The 15,167-nt window shown below is 43.3% G+C and overlaps 1 protein-coding gene across 6 annotated transcripts in view; it reads right to left on the bottom strand.

Moving 5' to 3' along the window:
- EOMES (eomesodermin) overlaps nt 1-15,167 on the bottom strand; it is a 156,864-nt gene that overhangs the window by 24,437 nt on the left and 117,260 nt on the right. Inside the window, exon 1 of one of the 6 annotated variants that reach the window (XM_081883259.1) lies at nt 8,664-8,772. The exons of the other annotated variants lie outside the window; for them this stretch is intronic. The gene's annotated coding sequence lies outside the window, so the exon portion shown is untranslated. Of the gene's footprint in view, nt 1-8,663; nt 8,773-15,167 lie in introns of those variants that run through there. 6 annotated transcript variants of the gene reach the window in all.

Genomic DNA, 15,167 nt, shown 5'->3' with positions numbered 1-15,167 from the left:
GAGATCTGGAAACATGGTCAAGATTAAAACTTTCCTTGCTGGGCAGAATAGCTGCTATAAAGATGAATGTATTGCCGAAAATGTTATTTTTGTTTCAGGCCCTCCAGATCGTGGATAAGGTGGAATGTTTTGGAAAATGGCAGAGGGATTTATCTAAATTTGTCTGGCAGGGCAAAAAGCCCCGAATAAAGTTTAAAATACTAACAGATGCGAAAGAAAGAGGGGGGTTTGCCCTGCCGGACTTGAGGTTATATTATGAAGCTGCAGCCCTCTGCTGGTTGAAGGATTGGATTTTATTGGAGAACACCGATGTCCTTGACCTGGAGGGATTTGATAATGCTTTTGGGTGGCATGCATATTTGTGGTATGACAAGGTTAAAGTTCATAAATTGTTCAAAAACCATATTGTCAGAAGGGCAATTTTCATGGTCTGGTCAAAATATAAAGACTTATTGGAGAGTAAAACTCCGAGGTGGCTCTCACCGATGGAGGCCAAAGCACGTAAAAGACTCAATATGGAGGCCCACTGGCCTAAATATTGGGAAATAATTGAAAAAATTGGAGATAAATGGAGGTTACAGAGTATGGAAAAGCTAAAAAACAAGGTGCGAGATTGGTTGCATTATGCTCAAATCCAGGAAGTTTTTAAAGCAGACAAAAAAGTGGGTTTTCAGGAGGAAAAATCGAAACTAGAAACAGAGTTGCTTGAGCCAAAATCTAAGCTAATTTCGAGAATGTATAACTTGCTGCTTAAATGGAACACACAGGATGAGATTGTCAAATCCTCTATGATAAAGTGGGCACAGGACTTGGGGCATAACATTATGTTTGAAGACTGGGAAAGGTTATGGAACACCGGAATGAAATTCACGGCATGTACTGCCTTGAAGGAAAACATTATGAAAATGATATACCGGTGGTACATGACCCCAGTCAAGCTTGCAAAGATATATCACCTGTCCGATAATAAATGTTGGAAATGTAAGGAAGAGGAAGGGACATTTCTACACCTCTGGTGGACCTGCCCGAAAGTGAAGGCCTTCTGGGAAATGATACATAATGAACTAAAAAAGGTGCTGAGATTCACCTTACCTAAGAAACCGGAGGCCTTCCTTCTGGGCATGGTAGACCAGAGGATGGTCAAGAAAGATAGAACTTTCTTTATGTACGCTACTACAGCAGCGAGGATTTTGTTGGCAAAGCACTGGAAGACACAAAATCTACCCACATTGGAAGAATGGCAGACGCAGCTGATGGACTATATGGAGTTGGCTGAAATGACTGGCAGAATTCGAGACTCGGGAGAAGAAGAAACGGAGGAAGTTTGGGAAAATTTTAAGGACTATTTGAAAAAGCATTATAAGTTGTATGAATGTTAAAAAATGCTCCTTTCTAGGAAGGTATAGCTTCAGTATCGGCAAATTTCTGGATTGATAAATAAGACACTATAAGACAGAAGTGAGGTAATGAAATATTTTTATTGTGTGGAAATTAAAAATTAATGCAATTGTACTGAAATGTTTACATCAGATAACACGATAAAATGGAAGACATATTGTTATGTATAAAATAAGTTAACAAATTGCTGAGGTTTTGGTTACACAGGGAATGCAGTGCTCGGGAGATGGGGGGAGTCCATTGGATCTATGGAAGTATGTATTTGAAAGTGGAAATTTGTTTATTAAAAACCTAATAAAATATTTATAAAAAAATAAAATAAAAATACAATAATACAATAAAACATCAGGCATTAAAAACTTCCCTAAACAGGGCTGCCTTCAGATGTCTTCTAAAAGTCAGATAGTTGTTTATTTCCTTGACATCTGAGGCTGTTTAGGAGAGCGTGCTGGGGAATACAGAAATTTACTTGGAAGCAGTGAGCTGGGTCAGGTGTCTTGCACCCCTTTCTCTCACAGTATAGGCTTCAGTGTGTGACAGCAGAGCTTGTAGGCCTACATTAATTATTATAATTAGAGTGCTTCTTTCTTTAAAGTTTCCAAATCACTTTTGGTGCCCTTTAACGGTTTTCTTTCTTTTAATGTCATTAGGTGGACTGACTTAAGGGACTGTTTTTTTTTAAAAAAAGCACCCCACTTATTGTTGCTATATTTGCTAATATTGAGCAGAGTGGTATTTCAGGGGAAATCCCATAAATCTTGGGGGGACCCCTTCACTAAAGCTTAATCATTCTGAGACACAAATATAGAAAACCTGGGGGGAAATCCCCAGACAGATGATTTTTTGCTAGCTAGGGGGCAGCACTTGTATGCGTGGAGAGGTCACCAAAGCTTGTTATTTTTCCTTCCTGTGTTTCTTCCTGTCTGTGTGAGTTGGGAGGAAGACAGCTGTTAGAGGAAAGGGTTTCTGGGTCCAGGTCATACTGTCTTAGGACCTTACTTAAACCTGCTTTTCTGGTCTACGATTGTACACCTGTGAAACAGGCACAGAACACAGTTGGGTTTGGTCTGTCTATCTGTAGTTGGTGTTTAAGAGTTAACCGTCCGCCTGGTTGGCTTCTGCATGTGGAATAAGGGGGCATCACCCCCTTTTGCCCCTTGCTTTAGGCAGCAAAATGCCTTGGGATGGCCCTGTTGCAGGCAAGGAACTGCTCTGCCTTCAGAAAGGGGACACCCACTGTGGATGGAGTTAAAAGGCAAAGTGGAGAGTCAGGAAGGATCACATTTGTGTTGGAAGCAAAAGCCATCTAAATCATCAAGAGACCAGCTTGGATGGCCACCGAGAGATTTTGTCAAGGGTTTTAGACAACTAAAATCAATTCATCCACTTTATCTGTTTTGAACATACTGGAGAGGCAGCTAAAGATGTCACAAATGGTTAGAGTTGCCTGGAAACCTTCAAGGTGTCAATTGACTGTATTTTTAGGTACAGGAATGTTACATGGACATGCCAGTTTCACCAGTGATTTGGAAGGAAAAAAAGACTAAAAACAAAACAAATGGACTTGGCAATATGCAAGGGAATAAAAATATCATGAGAGTGAAGCTGAGTTGAAGCAGGGTAACTCAAAATCAATATTTTGCTTTTAAACTCTTAAGGGGAGGCCCTGGAGGGCTGCACTCATTTTGTCCTCCTTACTTATTATCCTCAGAGGATTGGCTGAAAAGTGTCAAGATGACTCCATACTTACAGCTAGGACATTCCTCGCTGACAAGCCACTTGTTAGACTATTTGGCTGCTGCTTCACCCCCCTAGCGTGGGGTTTGTGCAGAGGATAAAATAAACAAAACAAAGCCCCAAACTTTGAACAGGTGGAATGTGCCCAATACAGTGGTAACTCTGGTTACGAACTTAATTCCTTCCAGAGGTCCGTTCTTAACCTGAAACTGTTCTTAACCTGAGGTACCACTTTAGCTAATGGGGTCTCCCGCTGCTGCTGTGCCGCTAACACGTGATTTCTGTTCTCATCCTGAGGTAAAGTTCTTAACCTGAGGTACTACTTCCAGGTTAGTGAAGTCTGTAACCCGAAGTGTCTTTAACCCGAGGTGTTCGTAACCTGAGGTACCACTGTATGACATTTCAAGCACACTTCTCCCTTCTTTCCTGCCTACGCTTGCATCAAACAAATCTCTTAGTTATTGTGGCCACTCGAACTTAATTTGGATGGTTGCCCATGGCCTATCCATGTACTACGAATGACTGGTTTTTGGCGCTTTTTGCATGCTACGCAAACAGTTTCTTACACAAGGAGTATAATGTGGCAGAGGGACGTTATGCAGCAACATGGCCACCATTTCTGTAAATTTTAAAACAAAAACCAAAGCAAATGATTGTGGTACTACCAGGAACATTCATCCACTGAATGTCTGGGCAAACAAGAATGTTTCCAAATTTCTGCTGAAAGTTAATAATGAGAAAGAGAGGTGCACCTCACTAGTTGGGGGGGGGAGGAATTCCACAACAGGGGAACCACAACTTGCAGCCTGGCCAAATTTTAGTGTCAGCCACATGATGCCAAATGACTGGTTTGTGGATGGTCCTGTCCACCTCTTGAAATCCCCAGTGCAGTGTTTAAAGGTAAAGATAAAGGACCCCTGTCTAAGGTGACTAAGGGGTTGCGGCACTCATCTTGCTTTCAGGCCTTGGGAGCTGGCCTTTGTCCACAGACAGCTTTCTGGGTCATGTGGCCAGCATGACTAAACTGCTTCCGGTGCAACAGAATACCGTGTTGGAAGCCAGAGCGCACGGAAATGTCGTTTACTTTCCTGCCGCAGGGGTACCTATTTATCTACTCGCACTGGTATGCTTTCGAGCTGCTAGGTTGGCAGGTGCTGGAACAGAGCAATAGGAGCTCACTCCGTCTTGGGGATTTGAACTGCCAACCTTCCGATCGGCAAGCCCAAGAGGCTCAGTGGTTTAGACCACAGTGCCATCCTCTAGTGTTTAAAGGAGGATGCTTCAAATAGGGATTTTGCACTTTAACCAGGCTCAGGTGGAGGCATCTGAGTGGAATGTGGGGCCTGGTTTAAAGCACCTGGAAAAAGGTGTTCTTTGAAGCATCGGTGGCGAGCAGTGGTTTGGAAAAGGAGAAAGACATATGCATTGGGCATAACAACCCAGTGAGGTTGGCTAGGCTGAGAGGCTGTGATGGGCTCAAGGTCACCTCCATGGCTGAATGGGGATTTCAGCCCTGGTCTCAAAGATCTTAGTCCAACATTCTAGCCACTACACCACACTCATACTTAAAGTGACCACCAACAATTTGAAATTTGAAAGGCATGTGCATTGACAGCTACAGAATAAAATCTTTTAATTTCCCAGGAGACAATGTGTGTTCCAGATGTTATCCTTCATGAGGTCTATTATTATTATTATTATTATTATTATTATTATTATTATTATTATTATTATTATTATTATTATACCGCCCTATACCTGGGGGTCTCAGGACAGTTCACAGAATAAAATCAAGATATAAAACTACAAAATACCTTATAAAAATAAAAACAACAACTCAATAGCCCCCCCCAATACACATTTTAAAAGGTCATAGGATGTAAATTGTATCAACCAAAGGTCTGGTTAAAAAGGAACATTTTTGCCTAGCACCTAAAGGTGTATAATAAAGGCGCCAAGCGAACTTCCCTGGGGAGAGCATTCCACAGAAGGGAATGATTGCAGAGAAGGCCTGTTCTCGTGTTGCCACCCTCCGAACCTCTCGAGGAGGAGGCACACAAAGAAGGGCCTCAGAAGATGATCTCAGGGTCCAGGTAGGTTCATATGGAAAGAGGCGGTCCTTGAGGTATTGAGGTCCTGAGCCGTTTAAGGCTTTATAGGTCAAAACCAATGTTATCATTATCATTTCACTGCTGGATCTGTATCTAAGTGTTTCTTTTTGTGGCAGTGATCCTACAAGCAGCAATGAGAAGAGCATCACAGGAGATTTTTGATAGGCATGTGTGGCAGTTTGAACCAGTTTCACATCTCTAGTTATAACTCAATCTATTATTTATTCCACCCCAATGGTATTTGTTTCTGAGAGCAAAAAACACCTCCCCAAATACAATCTTCAATTTTTTTAGTAGAAACAGAAAGGGTCAAACAAGAAAAATACTATGTCAGTCACCCATTCCCTTTCTTACTCATTTTCCCCTACCTAACATATACGGTTTGTAAAGAAAAAAAGCAACTCACAAAAGTACTGCAACTTTAAATTACTGCTTTAGCTCCCTGCAAAGAGTAATAATTTCACAAGTGGAATCATGTCAATTGAACAGCCATCAGCAAGGATTGGGTGTGCCAGGACCTGTCTATGAGTTTGTCAACCCCTAGTAATTGAACCTCATTAACTTCAATTGATTGACTCATATATGGGATTTCAGAAATGTGTTAGTTCAGTTTTTAATCTCACATTGGAAACTGCTTTCCCCCCATTCTTGAACTTGTGTGTGTACTGGGTGGGTGGGTGTTATAGACAGTAAAATAGATATATTTATCATCTTTGCTGTTCACATCATGTGTCTGATAGCATAATTTTTGTGTATGAAAGCTCACCCCAAGATAATTTAGTTAGTCTTTTAGGGTGTTGTTTTAACAGTACAGTAATACAACAGGTGTTGCTCTAACAGTGCAGCAATAGACTGTACCATGCAAATCTTTAATAAGGTTAGATAAGTGAGAACATACACATGATGGAGCCTGTATGTTCAGGGACGATAGGGGCATTCACATGTTACATTCAATGAATGTACAATCTGTGAACATAAATGGTTGAACAGAACAAATCAATGTACAGTGGTACCTCGGCTTACATACGCTTCAGGTTACATACGCTTCAGGTTACACACACTGCTAACCCAGAAATAATGCTTCAGGTTAAGAACTTTGCTTCAGGATAAGAACAGAAATCGTGCTCCGGCGGCGCGGCGGTAGCAGGAGGCCCCATTAACTAAAGTGGTGCTTCAGGTTAAGAGCAGTTTTAGGTTAAGTACAGACCTCCAGAACGAATTAAGTACTTAACCCGAGGTACCACTGTATACTCTTTCACACAAACACATGTCTGTCTACCTGTGTAGAAACAGCTTGTGCCTGTATTAACTGCAGCATGTGTACAACCTAATATGTCCCTGAAAACCAATTGCTATGGAACAACAGAGAGGGAAGCCTGGGTCTTTCATACCCTACTTGTGGGCTTTGGGGAGGCATCTGGTTGGTGTCTGTGAGAAGGAAGATAGAATAGATTAGGGTTTCCCAAACTTGGGTCTCCAGCTGGTTTTGGAATACAGTTCCCATCATCCCTGACCAGTGGTACCTGGTCTTCTGGTTAGATAGGGATGATGGGAGCTGTATTCCAAAAACAGCTGGAGACCCAAGTTTGGAAAATCCTGGAATAGATGGACCTTTGATGTTACCTTGCAGGGCTCTTCATATGTTCTTGCTTATCTACTGTATATTCAACAACAATAATAAAGAATGTTGTTGTTGAATTAGCCTTAGCCTAGCCTTATCTACTGTATATTTTGGAAAGCGATTGTCTGTCTGCCCATCTGTTCTCTATGGTTTTGGCCGCGTCTTGAGATATGATTGCCGAACTTGGCATGAAGGTTTCTGAATCAATATGTTGGACCGAAACATGGCTTTTGGTGTGACTTCACCCAATTTTGGCATGAGGGGTCCAAACTGCATTGATATGGACACCTCTGAAGATATTGTTGCCCAATCTGGTGGCACTTCACCCATTTTTGTGTGAGCGCGCCAACCTGCATCAATTTGGATGCCTCTGAAGATCCTGTTGCCCAACTCAGGTTGAGAGTCTTAAGCTGCAGGAGGTGGTCTTGGGCTATGCTTGGACAACGGACACCATGTTGAATCAAGATGGTGGAACAAAATAACCCTAATGAAATATGAACTCCTCCCCCACACCCAAAAAATAATAATACTAAAATTGATTTGAGGTCAGGCCAGGTGTTCCCTGGATCAGATCGAAGCCCTGGGTGGGTGTGAGCATGTGCAGGCCTGAAACTCATAAATCACACTATTCATATACAAATCATAATTTTTTTTGTTTCTTTAAATTCACTGGCGGCATCTGGGCTTTCTACTAGTCCACTATACTATGTATTCCAGAAATATATTTGTCTGTTTGCTACCCGTTAGGACATTTCTTAAGATATTGAAACCAAATTTTGTTCAGTGGTACCTCGGGATACATACGCTTCAGCTTACATACGCTTCAGGTTACAGACTCCGCTAACCCAGAAATAGTACCTTGGGTTAAGAACTTTGCTTCAGGATGAGAACAGAAATCGCACAGCAGCGGCGTGGCGGCAGCAGGAGGCCCCATTAGCTAAAGTGGTGCTTCAGGTTAAGAACAGTTTCAGGTTAAGAACAGACCTCCGGAACGAATTAAGTACTTAACCCGAGGTACCACTGTATGATTATTCCCAAGATCAAGGAGCCAGGATTTCAGCCATGTTTGGATGCATCTGGGTGCCATTTTGAATCAAGATGGCAGACTGAACCATGCAAAACTGCACTGATTTTTGTTTGTTTAGAATTATTGAGCAATACTGGGCATAAGGTTACTATAAAAGATGAGATTATTTGTAGAGCTATTCATATTTTTTAAATAAACAGGCTCCAGTTCATATGTTTGCCTCTTTAACATAGAAGAGTGGCCACAGTGACTACTGTCCCCCCAAAGCAAGTGCAAAACTATACTATAGCAGGATGTTTCATCTCATCTCTCAAAGAAATCTGTTCATTTGATGATAATTCAATAGTTTTCTCTTTCATTTTTGGTCTGACTGTGTGCATGAGGATCTCAGTGCAAGAAGATGGGCTGGCATGAACTTCGAGACACCTTCTGTTTACACCAGTGGTGCTGTGAGTTAAACCACAGAGCCTAGGGCTTGCCGATCAGAAGGTCGGCGGTTCAAATCCCTGCGATGGGGTGAGCTCCCGTTGCTCGGTCCCTGCTCCTGCCAACCTAGCAGTTGGAAAGCGCAAAGTGCAAGTAGATAAATAGGTACTGCTCTGGCGGGAAGGTAAACAGCGTTTCCGTGTGCTGCTCTGGTTTGCCAGAAGCGGCTTAGTCATGCTGGCCACATGACCCAGAAGCTGTACACCTTGGCCAGTAAAGTGAGATGAGCGCCGCAACCCCAGAGTCATCCGTGACTGGACCTAACGGTCAGGGGTCCCTTTACCTTTATAAAGTCATAGAGCTGGGATGCTGCTAGACTGCCTCTATTTTGCGGGAATGATTCAAGTGTGTGCTGGAACTGAAGTGGATGGCTTCTGTTGGGCAATTAGCAGGGAAATGCACTAAAAAGTGTGGGATGAAAGAATGATTAGTAGTAGGAAGATATGTAAAATCCCCACTAGGAAATCAGGGTGAATGCAGGACATATGCTCATTGTTATATAACTGTCCCATAAATCAGTGGCGTAGCGTGGGGGGTGCAGGGGGGGCCGGCCGCACCGGGCACAACATCTGGGGGTTAGGGTTAGGGGGCGCAAATCCACGGGTTGGGGGCGCAAATTACTTGCCTTGTCCCGGGTGCTGACAACCCACGCTACGCCACTGCCATAAATGAATTTGAATGAAAGCTCAATAAAGACTGGACATAGTCTGACCAGTGCAGTAGCTTTGTGCAAGTAAACCAGAATGAATGCTGTTTAAACAGGTCATCTGGAAAAGCCCTCAGAAAGGCCCGAAGTCTACTCCTCATCTGTTTAACTGTGCTGTATGGGATATTGCTATGCAGACACTGTATCACAGCCTGTTCTAAAAATAAACTGTGGCTGGGAAACAGTTTTTTAATAGTTTGCGTGGAATGTCATCAGCTGAAAGATTTGCTGTACTTAAAATCTTACAAAGGGTCACACAGGTGATTGCAAAAACGTTTTCTTTCTGGATCTGTTTCCCAGACCAACTTTTTAAATCTACAGGTATTCAAAAACTCTAAAAAAAATACAGTGTGTGTTTGTGTGTGTGTATATATAAAAGTTTATATACTTAACCATATTCTTAATCTCCCACAATTCGTTTTCATGCTCTCCTATTCTAGAATACTAGCTTTTACATCTATTCAATTTAGCATGTAAGGTAAAATTTTACAGAAAGTAAGTTTTTGCATAAGGGAATTAATCTAGAGATTCTTAAAAACCACAGAAAACACAAGTAACACGAAGAAGAAGAAGAAATGGTAGGCAAAAAGTCTACGTGCAGTAAGTTGTGGTAGAATTGATATCTTCTCTGAAGGGTTTTATAAATAAAATAAATATAAAAAGACAAGTAACTTTCTCACCTAATTTGCTTGCAGAACTGATAATTAAGTGTTGCTGGCTGCATCACATTTGTGATACTTGATATTGTGTCTCTGCATATTTAGAGGCTAAAATCGTTTTGCTTTTTTGCTGAGTAAAACATCCATTTCATGGATGCTTTCCGCCCACGGATAACGTGTAGCTCCTGTCTTATAACTTCCCCTCCAATGGAGAAATCTCCCATTTGGGTTAAAATTCTCCCATGTCCCAAATTTAAAGGGAATTCTGACATTCTCATACAATACCTGGGAGTAAAAGCAGAGGTCACTGATCTGCAGGTGCACATGTGCCAACAGAGAGCTTTGCTGGTACCTGCAGAGTCTCTCCCCCCCCACCCTTGGATGAAATTAGGCTTAAAAGAAGCATTTCCTTGTAGGTTGTGGTGAGTGCTTTGTTGCAGTGTGTGTGTGTTTGTGACTGTGTGTACACACACACAGTGCTCATAACAGTCTTAAAAAGGTAAAGGTAAAGGGACCCCTGACCATTAGGTCCAGTCGTGACCAACTCTGGGGTTGCGGCACTCATCTCGCTTTATTGGCCAAGGGAGCTGGTGTACAGCTTCCGGGTCATGTGGCCAGCATGACTAAGCCGCTTCTGGCAAACCAGAGCAGCACATGGAAATGCTGTTTACCTTCCTGCCGGAGCGGTACCTATTTATCTACTTGCATTTTGACGTGCTTTTGAACTGCTAGGTTGGCAGGAGCAGGGACCGAGCAGCGGGACCTCACCTTCTGATCAGCCAATCCTAGGCTCTGTGGCTTAACCCACAGCACCACCCATGTCCCCATAACAGTCTTAGGTTAAGGTAAAGGGACCCCTGACCATTAGGTCCAGTCATGGCTGACTCTGGGGTTGCAGCGCTCATATCACTTTGCTGGCCGAGGGAGCCGGCATACAGCTTCTGGGTCATGTGGCCAGCATGACTAAGTCGTTTCTGGCGAACCAGAGCAGCACACGGAAACGCCGTTGACTTTCCCGCTGAAGCGGTACCTATTTATCTACTTGCACTTTGACGTAACAGTCTTACCTGTTTGCAAATCTGCTGTGGGCCAAAAAGAAGATTGGCACTTCCCAAACTTAAGGCTACATACTGTCTCTGTTAATAATAGAAATCATAATAAACGTAGGATGGTGGTCAAAAGGAAGTTTCCAACTATTTGTAGATTGTTTTGTGGGCAGCTGGTTCCAAGATGCAAGCTACAGTAGATGAAAGATAATGACAGGAAGGGGATTCAGACCAATAAATCACTTTTTGAGGGGCCAACAAAAGCGTTAGGATAGCTTCTTTCTATTAAGACAAACTTTCGAAAGATTTCTATTTAGCCAACTGCTTTTCAGTGCTTGGCAGTGTAGGATTGTCCCCCCCCCCCCTCAGTTGTGTATATGTAAGAAGGTCCAGAGGGGAAACATCTATTTTGCCAAGACATTTTTTCTCAGAATCTATGGCTCTGATTTGACTGAGTGACACAGAAGCATTAGAGGCCTCTAGTTCTCCTGCTGCACACTTTTGATGCCAACCCAACACCGAGAATTGTGCAATGCACTCTGCCCTCCTTCTGAGTAGGTGCTTATTCTGTTCCATCAAAGAGCAACTACCGTATTTTTCGCCCTATAGGACGCACTTTTCCCCCTCCAAAAATGAAGGGGAAATGTGTGTGCGTCCTATGGGGCAAATGCAGGCTTTTGCTGAAGCCTGGAGAGAAAGGGGTCGGTGCGCACCGACCCCTCTCGCTCTCCAGGCTTCAGGAAGCTATCCGCAAGCCTTGGGAGCCTGCGGGGGTTCCCACCGGGCTCCCAAGACTTGCAGACAGCAGCCTGCAGCCCGAAACCTGGGGCGCGCAGCAGAGCGCGCCCTGGGCTTCGGGCAGATATCCGCAAGCCTGGGGAGACCGGCGGGAGTTCCCGCCGGGCTCCCCAGGCTTGCGGATAGCAGCCTGTTCTGGGGGCTGGGGGAAGCTCGGGCTGGGGGAAAAATAATTTTCCCCCTTTATTTCCCCCCAAAAGAACTAGGTGCACCCTATGGGCCGGTGCGCCCTATAGGGCAAAAAATATGGTATCTGGACAATAGCTGCTCAAATCCAGAGACGCAAGGCAGTTCTCTGAACATTCTGCAACAAGTTGTGCAACTGGATCTGCTTCTCTCCTTACTGCTGGTAAGTCCAACATCACTGCTTGTTCAGTAAACATCTCCTCTTCCCCGTTCCTAGAGTGCCCTCGGGTTTTCCTTCACACGCTTCTTCCTGAGTTCACCGTTTCCGGTTTGTGACTCATCTTTGCTCCAGTTCAGCTCCTTATCTTTCGCCTCATCTTTAGACATGGATTTCAGTCACTCTCTTCCTGAAATGCCTCCTCAGTGCCAACAGCATTCTAGAATTGAAACATGCTGGTTGTTGCACCGTCCATGATTAGTTAGTCCATTTTTAGTACCACTGATTGTTGGTTGTATTTACATACCATCATTTTCTCCAAGGGGCTCAAGTTGGGGTCTGAGTGGGCACTTGAACCCTGATCTCCCAGTTCCTAGTCTGACACTCTAATCACTATGCCACCCTGTCTCTGGACATGTGTGAAGGATCCAACAACAGTCGGAGCATTCCCAGAAATAAAATCTAGCTCAAAATGTCAGTGTGACCACATCCTCAAGTTACTGCCTGCAAGGAACCCTCCACCAAAGGTCAAAGGTAATGTTACATAATCTCACATGAGCTAACATCTATTCTTGCTTAATATTATTATCCCACATTACCTTATCTTGTTGTGAGTCAGCAAGAGTACAAAGGCATTATCATTGCACAATCTGGCATGATGTGTTAAAGAATGAAGTTCTATCACAGCATCTTGGTTGAACAGAATTATATCTGGCCCTGATCACTTTTTTATTTTTGCCGATAAATGGCTTAGACGTTTCCCATTTAGTACAGTATTGGCTGAATTGGTCATACTATTTTTTTACTTTTTTAAAAAATGTGGGCAATTAATTTAACCCAACTTCAATTATGTGTGCAAAAATAAATAAAAAGAATGCTCACATTGAACAACTTATTTTAGCAGGTCAGTAAATTTGGCCCATAAAAAAAACAGAGACAACAGTCATTTGTGCAACATTTTCAAAAAAAAATTGGGCGAGGGAGAAACTTTGTGCTGCATGTGGTTTAATGTGACATCCTTTGTGATTTTGACATCATTGATATAAAAGCTTTATGTTAAAGGGAAAAGGTTGAACAAATTTGACAGGTGATATTTGAGTACAATAAAACAATAACATTAAGTCAAACAACAACATTAAGTTCTGCTCTGCTGTGAGACCCCAAACCAGCTGCATGGCTACCTCACTTTGCCTAATGTTAGGGCCGGCCCTGCAACAATCATCACTCTGGTTCCTCTAGGGTGAAGAGTATCTTCTAGGCTTCAGTACCAATTTAAGTGCTGTCAATCAGGCTATTCTTATGTTCTTAATCCCCAGTACCTCCAGGAAAATCTGGGGAAGATACACTATCTGAAACCATGGTGGCAGTCAGTGAAGGCAGTACGAAGCAAAATGGACTGTTGGTTTGACCCCTGTATAAGGCAGCTTCCTATGCTATTTGTTCCTAAGCTCAGTAAAGCCCTCACATCCAAGTCAGTTACTCTGCTTGAATGCCCCATTGTGGGAGGGGTAGGTGCCACTGGCCCTTCAGGAGGTGGCAGTGCATCCTACTTTCAAGACAATCTCTCTGGACCCAGAATTATTGTTCATGGGACAATATTCCCCTTTGGGACAAAGGGTTCAAGAGGGTGGTGTGCTTAGAAGAAGTGGGTTATCTGGGGCCATTACAATTCGGCTTCAGGACTGGATACAACACTGAAGGTGCTTTGGTCACCCTAGGTGGTAACTTTTGTCAAGAGAGGGACAGGAGGACTGCAACCTTCTTGGTTCTCCTTGACCTCTCAGCAGCTTTTGATATTGCTTGTGGGATGTAACATAAGCAGTCAAGTACAACACTTCCTGTTAGCCCAGAGTGGACACACAGGGGGATGTTGCTCCAGCCAGGAGGACTTCCTGTAACACACCTGGTCTGGAGCATCCTCCCCCTGCCTGTGACCAGGTAGATGGGCGTGACCCTGTGAGACCCTGTAAAAGGGCCGGTCATGCAGCCATCTTCCTCTTTTGCTGCTTTCTTCTGATACTGATGTATTTTGCTGTCTGCTGGTTCTCAGCCACAAGCACATGGGCTCAAATCCCTACATAGGATGAACCCACTCTCTTTTCTGTAACTCCAAGCTAAAAGCCTGCTTTCAGGGAACCCAAAGTGAACTGAATGTAAGTAAACTTCTTATCAGTACTTTTAAAGAAGACTGTTGTGTCTTTATTCAAGAGGGATAAAAGGGGAATTTACCAGGATCAAGCCCAATCTGGACAAGTCAGATTGGATTGCTTAAGTAAAGAGATTCAAATTAATCTACCAACTAGCTTCCTGCTATATATTGGGGAATGTACTCTGTTACTGACTCACAAGCGTAAGTGAGGAAGGATAATATTTAATCAATATATCCTCTCCTACTATACACAACATTCCCACACTGCTGACCACTGTATCCTCTTGGAGCAGCTCTAGGCATTGGAAGTTGGGCTACCATGTTGACAGATGTTCTCCTCCAACCTACAAGGCTGATTTCACAGAGTAAAGCTGGGGGCAATTGCAGGTTGCTTTGGGAGCTAACCTGTGGGTTTTGCCAGGTGGCAATCTTGTTCCCCATGCCTTTTAACATATATATGAAGCAATTGAAAATTATTAACAGGGGATTTGGAGTGAAGTGTCATCAGTATGTTGACGGCACCTAGCTCTATTGGACTGTTCTCAGTGAATCAGAGGAATCATTCTAAGGTGTTATATTAAGGTCAGTGCTTGGAAGAGGTAACGTGCTGGATGCTGACCAATTAACTGAAACTGAATCTAGACAAGATGGAGGTACTGTACATTGCAGCTTTTCAAATCTGGTTCATAGGGAGAAGGCCAGTTCTGGACAGGGGTGCATTCTGCTGGAAGGAACATGTGTATAGCTAGGAGGTACTCCTTGATCCATCCAACCTTGGTGGCTAGGTTCGTCAGCTACATCCCTTTTAGAGTAGGGATAGCTTGGCAACAGTGATCCACTCTCTGGTAATTTCCAGATTGAACAATTCTACATGGGGCTGCCCTTGAAGATAGTTCAGGAGCTGCAACTAGTGCAGAATGCAGAAGTAAATCTTCTTCTGGGTGTCTCTGGCAAAACACAGATTTCGTGGGTATGGAAAGATCTGCACTGGATGCCAATTCACTACTGATGTATTTTATATACATCACTTATATGCAAGTGTTAATACTTATTACTTGGGCTGCAAATATCTGAAGCAGTGCCTCC

This window comes from Podarcis melisellensis (genome assembly GCF_964234715.1).
Source record: "Podarcis melisellensis genome assembly, chromosome: 12".
NCBI lineage: Eukaryota > Metazoa > Chordata > Lepidosauria > Squamata > Lacertidae > Podarcis > Podarcis melisellensis.
The sequence above is the reverse complement of the archived record's forward strand: the minus strand, read 5'-3'. Positions and strand labels throughout refer to the sequence as shown.